The 16,443-nt window shown below is 46.0% G+C and overlaps 1 protein-coding gene and 1 pseudogene across 8 annotated transcripts in view; one reads left to right on the top strand and one right to left on the bottom strand.

Annotated features, from left to right (window-relative positions):
- Positions 1 to 16,443, top strand: part of LOC149345578 (uncharacterized) — a 145,518-nt gene that overhangs the window by 87,935 nt on the left and 41,140 nt on the right. The window contains exon 3 of one of the 8 annotated variants that reach the window (XM_089586131.1): positions 8,377 to 15,639. The exons of 4 other annotated variants lie outside the window; for them this stretch is intronic. The gene's annotated coding sequence lies outside the window, so the exon portion shown is untranslated. 3 more of the 8 variants (XM_089586128.1, XM_089586133.1, XM_089586139.1) reach the window with 3 other exon arrangements.
- Positions 7,178 to 8,911, bottom strand: LOC149345582 (uncharacterized; annotated as a pseudogene).

A 16,443-nucleotide genomic window follows, 5' to 3' on the forward strand; every position in this document is an offset into this window, starting at 1 on the left:
CTTTATTGCGACACATGTAGCCAATACGGTTCTTGTGGCCATTTGTGCTCATGCAGTTTGGTTGCTCCAATCGAGTGGCCGTGCACTAACCATGAGTGACAGTCAACTTGCCTCCGCTCTCAGCAATGCTACTCGTGCGATTAATCCTCGCGCGAGAAAGCGCAAACGTTATCTGGAGCCCGGAGAGCCTTGCGTGGTGCCATGGTCTACACTGCTTTACCAAGAAAGGATACAGTCAGGCTGCTAAACTTCAACAAGCAGTGATGTGCGCCAATAACAAAGTGCACGCGATTTTTCCCAACAAAGTGGATTCGGCTGCGGGGACACCTCCAGCGGGCCCGAAATGACAGAAGACGAAAGCGCCGCTGATGACCCCAGCATCAGCGCAGACGGGAGCAGCGGTGACACGCGGGAGCAGAGTGGCACCTACGAGTGCAGCAGTGACGCCGACACGTTTGACGACTTCGAAGACTGCGGCAGTGATTCAGCAGCAGTGCCGATAACAGCAGTGATGTGGATGGTGGTGACGGTGGCACAGGGCAATGTGACGGAGATGAGATTCTTGTGCTCCATGAGGTGAACGTTAATACAACATTCGACCTGTGCTGCGGTATGCACCCTTCTATATGAGAAGCACCAAGTGTGTCAGCCCTCTGAGCACCACTAGGGTCAAGAGTTGTCAGGGTCATTCTGTGATGTTGTATCACACTGCAATACAAAGTCTGGCGCATCCAGCTCCACTTGCTCTTCCAAGTGAGTTGTTGAGGTCATGGTATACCGCTCTTTTGGTGCCTTCCTTTGTTTCTTGGCAGCTTTTGTTGGAAAGTTAAATAAACTTGGCACAGCATGCTCCTTTAGCCGTTTCATACCTGATGCATACTTCGGGTAGAAATCACCTTGCTTGAAGTGCTTGGAACGCACTTTGGCATGATGTGTTATAGTGAAGGGTTTCCCCACATCTCTGCGTATTGCAATAATTCACTTCCTTCTCAAAGCCGGGTTGCTTGAGAAGCCGTGGAAGGAGACCGGCACAAATAATAAACAGGTTTTCTGAACAAGCACCACATTATAGCTGTGGATGCTATACTTTGTAGGAATATTTGATCACACGAACTCAACTACTTGCGCGAAGCAAGCACTGCGCGGTGATAGCTGGTTTTTAAAATCTATTATCACTTCAGCGCAGTTCCTTTTTCCCGAGGCCGCCCATTTAAGCTCTTGCATATGAGGTTGAAGCTTGAAATGTCTACTAAAAGAGGAAATAAACAATAAATCGGCATCTTTACAAAACCAACTGATTTTCGGGTGGCTGTCAAGTAAGAAACCATCACGGATTTGAGAAAACCGACTAGAGTGAAACGCAAGTGTCTTTATTTTGTGGATCGCGCTGGCAAGTATTCTTAGGCACAGACTACAAACCTGAGCTGCGCGCTCTGGACGCGTACCGGACTTCGCACGTGTCATCAGGCAGTAACATCTTTCCAAACTGGCTGGATGTGAGCATGACGCTGCACATGTGATGCCTCATCTTTTCCTGCTCTACAAGACGCCGCGGCTTTGGCAGCCATTTTTGTAGCGTGATAGAGGCAGCTTGGGCGCCCTAGGCAACCATTTTGACATCTGCACCATGCACTGCTGTTTCACACGATGGTAAAAACTAGTTTCGGTAATCATGCCCTTGTTGTAAGTCAAATACAGAATGGCGAATGCAATCCACGTAGAAGAGGCTTCAACAGACTATTCGAGCTATAGTGTTCGTTATACATGCATTGCTCCTTCTCCAGTGTCATTTTCCATCTCAGCACAAGCTTTCGTCAAGTTCACAAGGCTCCATTGCACGCAAAAGAACCTCGCTGTTTTAGGTGATTGCTATGAGCACGTTCTATGAGCCATTCCCCAGTCAGAGGGACATGTAATGCCTGACATGCTGCAAGTAAAGCTGATCAAGAATGCAAACGAACGGTCGTATACACGCCTTGTTTCCGTGCGCGTCCACTACGCTGCGCTGGCTGCAGAAAGGCACGCAGCAACATGCTGGCATTCCGAATGGAGCTTGGTGCTAGCACCGACTGTTGTGATGTCAAAAAATGACGCAGTCGCTTACGGGCATTCTAACGAAGCTCGCTGTGCGTGCACGAGTTCCACTAGGGCCCACGTTGGCGCATACTCTCCGGGTACAGTGAACTGTACTCTGGGAGGTGCGGGCGGGCCAAACCATACATGGCTGCTGTCACTGTTCATGTTTCTCTGACTAGATCGTGCTAATACCCCTGTCAAGCGCGCAAAATAAAGTGCACTTACGGGGAGTGCACTTTACTCTGTGCGGTGCTAAATGGGAAAGCAGAGTGCGTTCGCAGATACGAAAATGGTGGCTGGATGAAAACAAATTTTGCGACATAGTGATATGTAAGCATAACCTTCTGAGTTATGGCTGTTTAGAGCAAAGAGTACACAAAAATGAACATATAACTTAATTTTTGGCCACGACCGCACTAAATTTATTTTATGGTAATAGTGTGGCAAGTGAAGATAAGTTTCCAGCACGTCCAGAATCCAGACAACATGGCGGACGTCAGTGATCCTGTGTCCGGTTCTGCTGATATGGAATGGAAGGAAATTCTAGTGGCCTATCTGAGTGGAAGAGCCCGGCGCCAGCGTGAAGAGCATCACTTTCAGGAGTCCCTGAAAGCTGCCGAATCCGTTGCAAGAAACATAGAGGACCAGTGGTTGGCGAACAACTTCAGCATCATGGCAGTAATGGCTGACTACCTCCCTCATGAACGGTAGCGTTTTATACGCAAGGAAAGGTGGTTCGAGGAAACACTGCCTATTCTATAAGCGAGTTTCATTTTAAGCAAGCGCTTTGTGTGACCCCCGCCACATTCCGATACCTAGTGGAGTCTTGCTGTCCTGTTTTCGAACGCCAGACCACCAGCATGATGAAGCCCATCTCTGTCGAGAAGCACGTCGCAGTGGGGCTTTACAGCCTGTGTTCAAGCGCGGAAGACAGAACGATCGCTCATCTATTTGGGATTGGTCGCTCCACTGTGAACGTACTGCACAAAGAGTTCTGTGTCGCCGTGATCGACGCGCTAGAAAGCAAGTGGCTTCAGATGATGCGTCGCAGTGAAATGGTCGCCTATTTTTTGCCCACACTGGCTTCCCTCAAGCCATCGACGCCCTTGGTGGCGGCCATTTCCCGGTTTCGCCGCCTAAAGACCGGGCCACTGACTACTATAACTACAAAGGCTGCTAGGTTTCTTTCCTTTCCCCGCAAAAAATTTTTTGCATCCGTCAAAAAGAGGTTTCTTCTCCATATTAAGTTTTTAGGTAACTGATGGGTTGCTTCACAATGAAGGACATGCTGTTTTTCTCGCGACATGTCGAGATTCGGAGACAGGTCTATCATGACTTATTACTGTAAAAAAAGAAAAAAAAAATAAGTCGTGCTTTTATTTGCATGCACTCCTTCTGATGGCTTTTTTCTCCGAACTGGGACAAGCATCCCCTCTCATGTTGCATGCATTTATGTGACAGATTTGAAAACCTTTCTACATTGAATGCATTGTTGACATACCTTTTTTTCACTGCACTTAATTGCCAATAAGTGCTTCTATTTCATTTGTGCTGTATAGCTTTAGATTCTTCTACTCAGCTGCATTTTCTTCTATGTTGGTACCGCTTCTGCCATTGGAGCTCAGTGGGACTGTTGTCACCAGCTGCTTTGGGTGATACATTGTCATGGACCACATGTACCTCATTTGCTTCTTTTTTTGCAGGCACAGTATCATACTCCTTGAAGTGGTGGACCATCGATATAGATTCCGATACCTGAATGTGGGCTGCCCTGGCAGGTGTCATGATGCCATGTGTACGGCAGATCAAAACTACATCGACTGGTTGAGGGTGACGCTTTCTGCTCTTCTCTGGCATCAGTAGAGGGTACGACATACCACCGATAATTTAACGTGACCAGGCATTTCCCTTAACATCCAACTTACAGAAACCGTTCGCAAATGCTTCAAGTGGATCCTGAGAAGCTGCTTACAACTACAACCTATTGAAGACAAGAGTAGCAGAAAATGCCTTCGGTCGTCTCAAGGCACGGTTCCGTTATGTGATGAAGAGGATGGAGTGTCGTGTGACAAAATCGAAAATGAGTATCCGTGCTGCTTGTGTGCTTCACAATATATGTGAAGAGTTCAGCGACAGCGTGGAACCACACTGGGAGCACGAGCAACATGCACTTAACAACATGTACGGACAACCTTCCCGTAGCACTGAAGTGTACAGTGGGAGAGGACATGAAGTTCGAGGCGCCCTAGCAGACTACTTCTTCAAGAACCAGCACACACCGTGACATGCGGCGGCAAGCAGACTTGTAGCTCCGGGAGAAGCACTGTTTTGACTGAAACGTGCTCATGTGTTGTGCATCAAGGAGATGCAAATTTTTTTATAGTTGAAATAATGTTAGTTTGTGTCGTCACATGTGAAAAAATGTAACTAAAGAACATATCTCTGTGGCAAATATTTATTTGCAGAGCCTGTCCAGAATACCAATGAGTTTGTCCTTGCAAACCTCATTGCATTTGAAAATTTCTAAATGCTCCTTCTGCATTTCCAATGTTTTCTTTCTTTGCTCCACTAGTGAGCAGCGAAGCTGCCGCTGCTCATCTAAGAGCTGTGCCAACAGTTTCGATGGTGCAGCCAGCCGCTTCCTTTCTGCAGCACGTGCCTGTGCAGCTGACTCCTGAGTGACGGGTGCTGGTTCCAGGGAGTCGCTCGCGTGACTGCAATCATCTTCCCGTAGAAATTGCCGACATCAATAATTACGAGATGTTCTGCGAAGCTATAGCTAGCATTGTATACTCAGGTGTTATTTAAATTTGTCTCTCAGCTGTATTTTTGTAATCTTGTGTTTTTGCCTCTCCCCCTCTGTAATGCCTCTGGCCCTGAGGGGTACGATAAATAAATAATGCTTCTGCAGAACAGATATGCCTAACCAATTGCATGCAAAAGAAAACCTCTCTTGCGGCTATGAATAAAAACAGCTTTCTTCCATGTATACCAATACGCCCTTCATCCTGTTCAAGTACGCCCACATTTCTTGTAGCTCGTTTGTTTACACCAACTCCATACCAAATGGGCCTGCATCATAATTAAAATGCTATATAATGATAGATACTGTACCTCCTCAGGGGAGGCACTGACGTTTGCAGCACAGATGCTTTCCTCCATGAGGCTTGCGTCGTTGACTGGCAGGGAACCAAGAAATCGATGCAGTTCCCAATGAAACTTCCATGGCATGCCCCCGGACCCCGTCCAAGAGCCTGTCCTTGTCAGCTGCCTGAAATCAAATAACACCCACGGGGAGGTACAGCGTTTATAGCAAGAGACAATCGTGAGTACCGAAATCCTATTTTGTTGTCATTGCTTGAAAACAGCCGACTGAAAATGTCAATTTCGTGGCGTGACTGCCGCGGCAACGAACAACAGCTGGCTAACAGCGAATCAAAACGCAATAATGTTTTTGAGAAGACTTCAACCTGTACTTATTCCCCATGTCTTGTATTTTCTTTTGGATTTCCCTGGTGGTCCTGCTAATGCCGACGGCGTGGAGCCGTCCGGCCATCGCCATGTAGACCTCGAGGTTTCTTTTGGTCCAGTAAAAGGTCCTCCCAAATTCTAATTAGGGATGGCGTCTCTTCGTCTGTCCACGTAGTCCGCTCCTTGCTTTGGCAGCTTTCATCAGCTGCCATATCTGTTGCTGCCGCGTTCACTGCAAAGATGTTCACTGCGCACTGCACAGACGGGTACGGCAACACACGATACAAAAGACCTTCCTGCAAGCTTTCTGCACCCAATAATTGAAAAAAGATGTGAACAGAAACATACCGGATAGGAAAACATTTTGGCAGGAACACGAAGAGCTGAGACTGGTCCGCAGAAAGGTGAAGCGGTGCCACAGGTATACCTCGCACCAACTTCGAAAACGAACAAACGGTGCGAACCGCCACCAAGATGAAAATGGCGTTACCGCAGTGCCGCACCAAGCTCCGCTTTGTGAATTGCGTACATTATTGTCTCGTGCTTTTATTGTATGTTGTTTTTTGCTAGTGGCTGTCGTAAAGCCATTGCACAAATAAGAAAATATCTTCAACAGATAAAAACTACTACTATCCACATTTTGTAACAATACATTTTACGCACAAAAATTACTGCCGTCGAGGCGACGCACTGGCCCTCAAAGTGTGTTCTGTGAACGCACTCCAACCTGAGTGCGCACTTTGGCGAGTGGACTTACATTGGGTCGTTTAGCAGTGCTAGAGTGCACTTTTAGCAAGCGACTCTCTTCGTAAGTGCACTTTATTTTGTGCGCTTGACAGGGGTATAACTTTTGTAAAGGGTCTATTACCACAAGCTGTTTGCATAGTCGTACCAACTGTTCTTGAGTGATTTTGAACATACAATAAAATTCATTGCTCTTTATACGCCTGTTAATCACAGATATGCATTGAAAAACTAAATGCTAGACTGATAAAAATGATTACAGCAATAAAAATAACACAAATATCAAAAAGCACAGACCATTTTTTTTTTCCAGAAAGCAAAACAGCAGACACTTTTCTCCTGGGAGTGATCAGCAGCTAAAAATTCTCTCTCGACTTCAGTAATCCCTAAGAGTCACCTATAAAGCTTTTTTTGGAGCACATAGAGGAGCCTCAACATCACTATGCAAACCGTCGCAGCTGCATAGCTTGCATAACACTCATTGCTGCATGTGATAAAGGAGAGAATCAGTGGTTAAGGTGCTCGGCTACTGAGCCCAAGGAGCCTGTGTTTAACCCATTGCAGCCATGTATTGATGGAGACATACAAGACATGCACATGTGCTGTGCGTTGTCAGAGCCTGTTGAAGAACCCTATGTAGTCTAATTCAATCTGGAGGACATGTGTCACTTGTGGACATTGAACCTCGCACTTTACAACTTTTTGGTGCTCAAATCAACAGTAACCTGAGTTCTTTTCCGTTTAAATCAGTCCTTCACTATGGTGAGAGACTGCTTTTTCAAGTGAATTTAGGGTTAGTTTAGGCCCTTCTTTGTAATACGCACATAAATACGTGCACACTAATGCCATTCTTTCAAGAGATTTGTTTCAGCGTGTGTTTGGAATCAATGGCATCTGGAGCACATTCTTTTCATGCTACTCAATAAAAATTTGTACATCTGGAGCACATTCTTTTCATGCTACTCAATAAAGATTTGCAGTAGCCAGTTTTGATATTATTCAGGTTGAGATGAAGCTGAGCCTGCACCTGATAGTAGTAGGCATGGGTTTTCTTAAGTGCCCCATCTGGTTTGGGGCGAAAGTCTTTCGTTCTCCCCTATGGCTAGCAGGCTGCGTGGGTCGCAGTCCTTGAGGCTGTACAAGCACTTCACTTCGACCAATGCAGGCTCATGACAGTCGCACCTAAACATGCCGTCTGGGCTGCAGCCCAAGAGAGGACACTTGGGACTGATCATGAGGCCACATGTTTCAATGCAGGCATTTCTATGTGTGGTCTGCAAGTGGCCTAATAGCCTCTCCTTGGCCACAGCCTCATTACTCACACCGTACTGCACAGAAGGAACATCAAGTTGCCTTGTGGAAAAAATTTTATTCACTAGTGTTGCGCTGTGCACTTTCTTTGAGCGGCACACATCTTTGAAAATAGAGGCGATGTTGGCACCATAGTGCACTGTTTCTTTGTCTGCGCGTAGCAGCCTCAATGTTCCTCGCATCACTCTCTGAAACTGCAGCCTTCTCCATCACACTGGTTACCAGATCATCAATATTTTCATTTTGAAATCCCTGGTGGGCCAGATATGTCACGGTCACGGTGAAAGCACACGGGTGTGTGCAGTGTTATAGGCAGGGCATCCGTTTTTTTTTAATATCTACAGGTGCTGCTGTTTCCGCCTGCGGCTTGCAAGAGAGCAGAGTCAACACTCTTGCATTTGGAGCAACCTAAAAAAAAAGGAATGCAGCGATATTGCTGTGTTGTGAGAACAAACAAAGTCATTACGTGAGGTCGTGTAGTTAAGTCCCACCTCTTGCACCTTCTTCATGAAGATGTCATCACCGGGCAACTTCCTCAGCTGCACTGCTTTGTGCTGGTGCTGTGCCGTTGCCTGCGGCCCATAACGGTGTCTGGCATAACTGATTTGTTTTGCCTGCTTTGGTTGAACCTGCACAAGTGGGGTTTATCAGTGGATACTTCTTCGACACAAATGCAAATTGCAGCAATAACAGATGCCGATGGAATGATGTGGCATCTGTGGCTGTCTTGCAGGCTGCAGTGAAATGTAATCATAAGTTTTTTACATCTTTCAGGCAAGGCCTCACCCGCCGGCAAGGCAATTCCACTGGAGCTGCCTGAGCAATGTTGACTTGCGTCCAGAAGTCAGCAGCAAAGCAGACCGCTGCTGAATGGCTACAAGCCCGACCGAGCCTACATTGTCAGCATTGCTGAGTGGAAACCATTGAACATTGAAAAATGGACTGTCAAGCATTGCAAGATTCAGTCTAAACTCTCCGTCTTTTAAGAATAAGTGCATTGGCTGCCTAATCTGCCATTGTAATTATTCTAGTGCTGCTAACAGTCAGTATTATTGCTTGTGCTTGCTGAGCAAGCTAACAGCTATGTTTTCCATCCCATATCAGTAGACCCCCTTTGAAATATCGACACCTAATTTTGGTGGCATGTTTTCTTCTTCGCAGCAATGCATAAGACATTACAATTCATGGATTGCAACATAATATTTGCCCATGACTGCTAAATAATTTCTAATCAAAATTTTGTCTCGTGCTGTATGCTTACCTCTACGTCTACCTCTCTAAAATACGCTTACCTCTCTAGGGTGTCCATTTCTGCGCTCAGGTCATGCAGATACGTACTACGGGCTTCTCTTTCGATGCTTCAGTGCAATCAGTGACAAATAAGTGAAATGCTTTGCAAGCAAAGCAACACTTGCTCTACCTTGACTGTTTGCTCTGCTGCAGGTTTAGCAGATGGCGGCTAGTATATAGAGAAGGGAAAAAAGTTGGGGGAGATATTTTCCTTTTACTTTTTTTTTTCAAACATTTCTGTGTTTTTCTTCGTGGCTCGTTATTATGGACAACTCGCTTATGGACACTTTCGCTGGGGAACCAAAGTGTGACTATTAATGAGGCATGACTGTATTCTCTGTACAAATCATTTGCGAGAACAGTGCAGCCCCAGGAGCCCAGTTAGAGAAATTAGGGCACAGTTAGTGGCATTTGGCTCCTGACACATTTTTTCGGACACAGCGGCTCAACTTGTGCGTGAGCTTCACCTTCCTCACATGTCCTGCTTTGGCAGGTCGTCCAGCAGGAATCCGTGCTGAGCCCCGAGGTTGTCCAGATCGTCACCTCGCCACACTTGTGGGCTGAACTTTAATTTTCCTTCATTCAAGTTGAAGCCTTCATTCACATCATCGTTGTTAATGCGCCACAACTGCTGCTCACCTTATCAATTTCTGATGTTACGGATTGTAACAGCGCAATGTAAGCAGTCTGCAAGACTGTTCATTTTCCGCAGTGCCCGTTCAAGTCCAGCGTACGTCTCCTCAACAACCTGTAAAGAAGGTTTTCATGAACGAGGCTTTCCATGCTGACAGTTGTACTACTTGCAGTATAGCATGGGTAGGCATGAAATCATTAAACGCTTTAAAAGCAGAGCAACACTTGCTCAGGATTAAAGTACTACCTTGACTGTTTGCTCTTCTGTAGGTTTAGCAGATGACGACTAGTATATAGAGAAAGGCAAAAAGTTGGGGAAGATGTTTACCTTTCACTGCAAGGGTTAATGCAATACTGCATGACCATGACACTTTCTTAGTACATAATTGGTGAACACAGCGACGGTCCATTATCACTTGATGAAGGTGGTCATGTAATCATTGAATAGTCACAATGTAGTTTCTTGTAACCACACATCATCCTATTACTTAAACGGTAATACTATTGCTACTACCAGGGTGTCGAACCGGAACCGAACCCGAACCCGAAACCGGAACCGAACCCGAATTTTCGCCCGGAACCGGAACCGAACCGAACCCATATTTTTTTCGCCATCTTGGAACTGAACCCGAACCGGAACGATTCAAAGGAACCGTTCCGAACCGGTTCGGGACCCGGTTCAGCCCCACTTTTTTGCATCCCGGCATACCTCATGTTTACGAACAAAATGAGATGATCTAGCGCATAGATTTACCCATCCGTAGCTCTCTGCACTGGGAAGTGCAAAAATGGTACACAGTATATGCGACAGCAAACTTACAGGAAGTCTGGTGCCTGGGAAGAAGCCTAATTGACGTTTCTGTAATGTACTACCGCCAATTCTAAAGACTTGTACGTCAGGTTTATGTGAAATCTTAAGTTATTACACCTCCCCTTTTACATATTTGCGTAAATATTTAATCAGGTTGTTAGGACTGCTCGAACTCAATAAAGTACTATAGACAAAAAAATTTTTCCTTGCGTGATTTCTTCTTTCAAATGATGCCTTAGACATTGGGGTACATGGAGCACCCCGTGGTATCCACCAAAGACATCATAAATAATTTATATTTGAATTTCTTCTTGACTCTGTTTTGGTTTCACCAACATAACGGTGGCTGTGACGTGTAGTGGAAATTAGGTGGTGTGAGGGGAAATAAAACGGCAATATGACTGCTGATACGTCGTTCGTTGTAATTATAGGTCTTGGAGCCGCCGGCTGATTAAAGTGCTATAGTGAGTCTACACAACGTATCAGGGTTTGTATTAGTTTTCCCGTGCCTCTCGTGACCTAATGTTGAACTCACGTCACAGCCATCATTCGGTTGATAAAACCGAAACAGCATGGGAGAAAAAATTATTTTCTAAATTATTTATTGGCAGTAGGGGAATACCACACGGTGAGCCATGTATTCTCAAAACTATGGCGTCATTTGAAAGGAGAAAACACGCAACAAAACTGGGTGTCTATAGTCATTTCAGCACCGATTGAGAATGCCTTCCTTTTCTTTGCGTCATTTCCCACAAATAGATGAAATATTAGCGCGAGGACCCAACAACGTTGTGATGGTGGTTTTTGAGGAAAGGAAATGGCGCAGTAACTGTCTCACTTCTTGATGGACACCTGACCTATGGGTGAGAGTGAAAGAAGAAATAGAAACAGGCGCAGTAGGGGAGGGCTCAGCAATCATTTCTACCAGCCGGGGATCCTTAACGTGCACTGACATCGCACAGCACACGGTACCTTTTGCGTTTCGCCTCCATCGAAACGTGGTCCCCGGGTCCGAGTTCGAACCCGGGTACACCGAATAAGTAACCGAGTGCCCTAACCACTGAGCCAGCGCCGTTGGCAGTGCAACATTTACTTTTGTAAGCGCTCATTTTCTCAGACAGTAGGTTCTAAATAAAACCCCTTACGATGGGTCTGTAGGGCAATAAAGGAAAAAAAAAAATGGCTCAATGGCTGTGGAGCTCGGCTGCTGATTCCAAAAATACAAAAACCAATGTGTTCTGTCGCACGTTGCAAATCCCCAGCTGGTGTCGTCAATCTGGAGCCCGCCATAACACCGTCTATCATATAGCCCCAATGTCTACTCGACACGTTAAGCCCGAGATATTGCTACTAGTGTTAACAAAAGAAGAATGTTCCCCGCAGGGGGGCGTCTGCAGCATGCAGACGTTGGTGAGTGGCGACACCACGGGGTTAACCCGAGCATCCGCAGGGACATCCCCGCAGGGGGATGATGGTGAACAATGCGTCACCACGGACCCGAGCATCCGCGCTTAGCCGTGCGTGGCATCGCCGTGTCCGGGGAAAAGGGGATCCTCGTGGTTGAGCCGATGCCGAGCGTTTGGACCTTTAAGGCCCCTCGGCGGAGGCAACACACCACTTTGGCCCCAGCTTCCTGTAGACGGCACCTCCGGCCTGACCCGACCGGGGGAAATCGGCAGTCGCCTTTTCCTGTTCTTCTCTCCATCTTTCACTGTCCTATCTCCTTTCTTACAACTTTCCTGTATCCTCCTCCCTTCTTGGTTTTTTCCTCTTCTTCCTGGCGGCGAGGGTTAACCGTGTGTGACCAACTACCCTGAGTTGAGTCATATTAGGTTATAGTTAAGGTGTACAGCTGGCGTGGGCAGGACTTTCTTTCAAGTTCCTGTCGCGTCCCCTTGTTGGACTCCATGGTGGGTGGCTGGCACCATGACCGAAAAACCAAATTTTTTATGGCTCCCCCCCTTTCCAAACTTGATCGCTCTCTGAAAAGAGTGCGGAACGAAGCAGCAGACTTTTTTTCGAAAAAGAAACCGACATTCACTAAGTTTCATGTTATACACAGTAACTGTGAACAAAAGCAAGCCCGAATCATATCCCCATTTCTTGTTACCAAATGCCTAACAGATACCTTAGTGCCTGGCTACAAGGTATCCAAAATGTCAAGCGGCGACCTACTCCTCGAACTACGCGAGAGCATCCAGTGCTCGAAACTTGCAAACATCGATTCCATAGGGGACATCTCTGTCTCCGTGACTCCCCACCGATCCCTCAACTCAGTCAAAGGCGTTATCTCCGAAGCCGACTTTATCCACCTAACAGAAACTGAAATGCTTCAAGGACTATCCGAACAAAATGTAATAGACGTCCACAGGATCAAAATCCGCAAGGATAACAAGGAAATAGACACCAAACACATGGTCCTCACATTTAACACCAGCAGCTTGCCCGAAACAATCGAAGTAGGATACCTGAAAGTCAACGTAAGGCACTATATACCCAATCCCCGTCGCTGTTTTAATTGCCAGAAGTTTGACCATGGCTCGCAGAGCTGCCGCGGCCACAAAACCTGCGCGAAATGCGCATCAAAGGACCACCAGTCTGAGGAATGCGACGCAGCACTACGCTGCGCAAACTGCGAAGGCGACCACGCTGCATACTCCAGGGCGTGTCCGTCCTGGAAAAAGGAGAAAGAGATCATCACCATTAAGACCAAAGAAAACATTTCATTCAAAGAAGCCAGAAGGCATTTTGCACTTAACAACACATTCTCCTTCACAGCGAAACCAAACTTCGCTGATGTGGTGCGCGGGGGCGTAGCACCACACAGCACTCCGGCACCTGCCGCGGCCAGTTCTACTGCGCCTGTAGCAGGGCCACCCACGCCCCAGGCAGGGACAGCGAAAGCTGCTCTGCCAACTCCGAGCCAGGGAGCGCCGGCCCATGGGTCGACATCCCGCAGGACTTCCCCCCGTCGGGGGAGGCCTGACACTCACACACGCGCGGCTTCCCCGCGGTCCTCCAGCACCTCCAGTGAGGTGATGGAGGTAACTCCCGATCCGCCCGCTTTGCAGCGGCGGAACAGCTCTCTTGAGCGGAAAAAAGGCAGGGCCACCATAACGGCCCCAGAACATAAGTAAACCCCCAATCGTTCATACTCCAAACATAAAAATGGCTTTTCTAGTTCAGTGGAACTGCCGAGGAATATTGAGAAATTACGATGACATAAAAAATATTTTAGGGTCAATGTCACCCGTAGCCTTATGTCTCCAGGAAACCAATCTAGGTCCACAACATATGAACATCCTGAAGCATTATAAAACTTTTAGACGCGATCGTGAGCAGGCAAATAGACTCTCGGGAGGCGTCGCGATTGTCATACAAAGCGGCGTCCCTGCTCAAGAGATCAGACTGAAAACAAAACTTGAGGCAGTTGCAGTCAGCATTGTCAGCTACAAAACAATTACAATCTGCTCTGTATATATTCCTCCACATCTCACACTAACAGTCCACGATCTACAAGGCCTCATTGATGAACTTCCAGAACCATATCTAGTAGTCGGGGATTTTAACGCTCACTCCCCTTTTTGGGGAAGTGAGCGCTGTGACTCTAGGGGTCAAATAATCGAAGATTTTATCCTCACAAATAGTGTATGCCTTTTAAATACAGAAAAAGCCACATACTGCTCCCCTGCCTCGGGGAAAATGACCTTTTTAGATTTGTCTTTTAGTTCACCTTCTGTTTTTAACGATTTTAGCTGGGACGTTATTGACAACCCTTATGGCAGTGATCACCTCCCTGTACTAATCACTTTAACATCCCCACCGGAAATAATCCCCACAAGGCCACGGCGCTGGAAGCTTCACCTCGCCGACTGGTCACTTTTTACAGCAAAAGCAAATTTAGAAAATATACTTTTAGATAATCTCACCGTTGACCAGATTAACGAAAAGTTCACTAATTGTATCATAACTGCCGCACTCACAGCTATTCCTCAGTCGTCAGGAGTAGCGCGACGAAACCATAAAGTATGGTGGACAAAGGAATGTAAAGAAGCAAAAAAACAGCAAAATAGAGCGTGGGGTAAATTCCGCAGGTATCCGACACATGAAAATCTCTTGAATTTTAAAAAGGCAAAAGCTAAAGCTCGGTACGTCCGTCGCAGTGCCGAGAAAGCTTCATGGCAAAATTATGTTTCATCTGTCAACAGTCAGATCCCATCAAAAAAAATGTGGGAGCAGGTTCGAAAATTAAATGGCACCTTTTCACCATTCACAATTCCTTTTTTAACAACACCCGGCACACAAACAAGCATAGAGGAACAGGCAGACATATTAGGAGAACATTTCGCTGCAGTTTCAAGTTCATCACACTACACGCAGTCCTTTTTAAAATACAAAAATACAGCTGAAAAACAGAGGCTCCCAACAACTGGAGGTGCAAATGAAAAATACAATAGTCTAATTACCCTCCAAGAAATCAACACAGTACTGTCTGCCGGAAAAAAAACTGCTCCAGGACCCGACCATATACATTATGAAATGCTTGCACATCTTTCTGAGCCTGCCATAGAAGCACTTTTGAGATTCTTTAACACAGTTTGGATGTCAGGGAAAATACCTGAAGCCTGGAAGAAAGCTATTATTGTCCCGTTTCTTAAACCTAGTAAACCCCCAACCTCTCCTAGCAGTTATAGACCCATAGCCTTAACCAGTTGCCTCGCCAAATCCTTCGAAAGTGTCCTAAATATAAGACTAACCTTTGTTCTGCAATCCTGTGAACTGCTTGATATCCATCAATGTGGATTTAAAAAAGGATGCTCCACTACAGATCACCTAGTCCGTCTCGAAAATACAGTCAGAGAAGCTTTTATACACAAACAACACTGTCTTAGCGTCTTTTTTGATTTAGAGAAAGCATATGATACAACCTGGAGGTTCGGGATCCTCCAGGACTTAGCTGAGCTCGGCATCCGTGGCAGAATGCTGAACTCCATTAAAGACTTTTTGTCTAACCGCTCATTTAATGTCCGCCTAGGCTTGACCCTTTCGAGGGACTTCATTCAGGAAAATGGAGTTCCTCAAGGGTGCATTTTAAGCACAACTCTCTTCGTTGTAAAAATGAATTCTATTAGAAAAATAATCCCAAGGTCCATTATGTATTCAATGTATGTTGATGATCTTCAGATAGCGTGCACATCTTCCAATATATCCACATGCGAACGACAAGTACAGCTTACAATCAACAAAATGGCAACATGGGCAGACAAGAATGGTTTCCAGTTCTCACCACAGAAAACAGTGGCCTTACTTTTTTCACTGAAACGAGGCTTGCACACAAATCCAACATTACACCTCAACCAAACCGAGCTGCCTTTCAAAAAGGAACACAAATTTCTAGGCATCATTTTCGACAAAAAACTTACTTTCCTGCCTCACATCAACGCACTGAAAAAGAAGGCGTCGCTAGCACTGAACATATTGAAAGTCCTATCACGCAAACACTGGGGTTCTGATCGGGTATGTCTTCTACACATTTATCGCTCTGTAGTACGTTCCATTCTAGATTATGGTTGCATAGTGTATGGATCAGCAAGGCCATCGTTCTTGAAGCGACTGGATCCTGTGCACAATTCTGGATTGCGCCTTTCAACTGGTGCATACAGGACGTCACCAATAAAAAGCCTGTACGTAGAAACCAATGAACCACCACTTGCAGACAGAAGAACAACGCTCACATGCTCATACATTTTAAAGATCCGTTCCCAGCCTAAACACATCTGTTACCCACTCGTTACAAAGTGTCCATCTCGAACACTATTTACCAACAAACCTCTAGCAATCAGGCCACTCCTTCTCCGCTTTGAAGAGAAATGCCAAGAACTAGATATAATGGACACATTGCCTAATATTGCCCGCAAACGTGATCCACTCCCGCCTTGGTACTGCCTACCATCTGTGTGCGACTTCACATTAACACAATTTCAGAAAAAACATACTCCACATGAACAGATATTACAGGAATATTTAGCACTCAACGAAAAATACGGAGAATACGAAGCATTTTATACCGATGGATCAAAATCGGCGCACTACGTGGGAAGTGCTGT

The sequence above is a fragment of the Amblyomma mixtum genome, chromosome 4, assembly GCF_055824585.1.
Source record: "Amblyomma mixtum isolate Tamu chromosome 4, ASM5582458v1, whole genome shotgun sequence".
Lineage (NCBI taxonomy): Eukaryota > Metazoa > Arthropoda > Arachnida > Ixodida > Ixodidae > Amblyomma > Amblyomma mixtum.